Source organism: Kryptolebias marmoratus, linkage group LG1, assembly GCF_001649575.2.
Source record: "Kryptolebias marmoratus isolate JLee-2015 linkage group LG1, ASM164957v2, whole genome shotgun sequence".
Taxonomy (NCBI): domain Eukaryota; kingdom Metazoa; phylum Chordata; class Actinopteri; order Cyprinodontiformes; family Rivulidae; genus Kryptolebias; species Kryptolebias marmoratus.
Window position 1 is genome coordinate 5,392,434 of NC_051430.1, and position 2,536 is coordinate 5,394,969.

Genomic DNA, 2,536 nt, shown 5'->3' on the forward strand with positions numbered 1-2,536 from the left:
GGGGGGGGTTAGCATGAGAGTGTAAGTAGAGTGGGCTACTCTCCAAACAAGGCAGTTAAGGCATTGGTAGTGAAATCCTCTCCAGTTACATTAGACTATGTAAGAAAAATGTCAGACCAAAATCTTTTTATTCTTTAGCATCAAAACTTGTAAGTAATTTGCTGTGGTCTGTTGGCATTGTTCTCACAGAGACGATATTTTGTCAAATGCTTGATGCAGTAGCTGATATTGCATGAAACTGTTTGAATATCCGTTTAACCTTTTTAAAACTTCTACTCAAACATCATCGAAAATCAGCATTCCCAAATCTGTCTCCCATACTGTTTTTTTTTAAACACAGTGGAGGAGTTTGATAGGCTGCAAGTATTTAAATATATAGAAGAAAGAAGTCATCCCTCTCACTGAGGAAAGAGGTGGCAGAAACACTTCAAAATTAGAGAACTTAGGAAGAGCTGGATATTCTTTGTATGAGCTATGGACATACAGTCATGTTGAGCTTGAATGTATCTAAACAAATTTCTTTAGAGAGAGAGAGAGAATTTATATGAAAGCTGTTGAAAAGAACCAAAAGTAGAATCAACATACAAATTTCTCCAGGTTTTTCACCTGGCCCATACAGAGAAAGTGTCACCATAAACATGGAGGGAAAATATGATTCCCTGTGAAAGAAGCCTTAACAGTGTGTGTTTACCAGTCAAAATGGTGTCTAAATTGACTTGAGATTTTAAGACGGGCAGCCACTATCACATTCTTAATGTAATTTGAAGTAGAAGAGTGAAAAAGTGAGTATAATAAGGCTTTCAATGCTACAAAATGAGCATAATTTGCTTTCATAAACACTCGTGATCCACAACTTTAACTGAAAGTACCTAAGATTGAAAGGACAGCAGGTATGGAGTGTAACAAATCAGACAGGAGTAACAGTAGGTCATCTGCATACAGGGCTACCTTCAGCTTCACACTGTTTTTAGTTATGCAACATACATTAGGATGAGACTGTAAAGCAACGGACAGATACTCTGTTCCAATGAAAAAAAGAGGACTTAAAGAGCATCCCTGTCTTGTAGATTGATGTTAATGAAAACGTTCAGTTTATGCCATTTATTCTGACAGATATCTGAGGGGTCATGTAAACATCAAAGGGGACCTATAATGCAAAATTCACCTTTTGATTGTGTTTGTGTTTTCATTTGAATACCTACTGCTTCTAGAAACAGTCCAAGTGCAAAAAAAATAGGAAAAACACCCAGCCATTTCTTAGCAATAAGTAAACGTTTTCTGGTGTCTACAAAACGACCTGTTTCAAAAACCTTGGGATTGTTGCGTCACAATCCCCGTTACCTAGCAACCCCAAGCCGAGCCCAGCCCCTGACCTAGCAACCCAAGTGTGGAAGTCCACGGAATGTTTAGCAACGGACTTCCGCCCTTGTTTCAGGATTAGTAGGTGCTTCGCTGCCTCCTCCCGTTGGAGGGGATGATCGAACACTCGGTCAAACTCCTGGATAAACAGCTGAGAGGTGAGTGTCTCAAGGAAGTGAGAGGACAGAAATGCTTGAGCCCAACTCAGGGCTTTAACTTTAAGAGCTGAGACCATGTATGTGATCCTCAAAGAGTTGGTAGGAAACAGAGATGGAGAACAAGATATGGCTGATCAACATTGTAACAAAACCCCCCGCAATTATCTGGGTTACCTTCAAAAAGCTCTGATGGTCTGAGGTCAGGTTTACGGACTGGAAATGAGGAATGTGACCACTGGGGGCAGCAACAGACGGATTAATGGTAGGGGTAGGTAACAGGGTCCCCAACTTGTCATCAGTGGCCACAATACAGTAGGTTTCTTGATTCAATAAGGCACTGGTATTCTGCTGTACCTGAAATATTTGTTGAAACACATTTTCATGTTGCAATCCTCAGGCCACCAAAACGGATCCCCTCGACACCTTGGCTGCGCCTAGAAATTCTGTCCATAAACGTTATGAACAGAATCGGTGACAAAGGGCAACCTTGGCGGAGTCCAACTCTCACCAGAAACGAGTCCGACTTACTGCCGGCAATGCGGACCAAGCTCTGACACCGGTCATATAGGGACCTAACAGCCCATATCAAAAAGCCCAGTACCACATACTCCCGGAGCACCCCCCACAAGATTCCCCGAGGAACACGGTCAAACGCCTTCTCCAAGTCCACAAAACGCATGTAGACTGGTTGGGCGAACTCCCATACACCCTCAAGGACCCTGCTAAGGGTATAGAGCTGGTCCAGTGTTCCACAGCCAGGATGAAAACCACCCTGCTCTTCCTGAATCCGAGGTTCGACTATCCAACGGACCCTCCTCTCCAGAACCCCCGAATAGACCTTACCAGGGAGGCTTTAGAGTGTGATCCATCTGTAGTTGGAACACATCCTCCAGTCCCCCTTTTTGAATAAGGGGACCACCACCCCGGTCTGCCAATCCAGAGGAACTGCCCCCGATGTCCACGCGATATTGCAGAGTCGCGTTAACCAACACAACTCTACAACATCCAGAGCCTTAAGG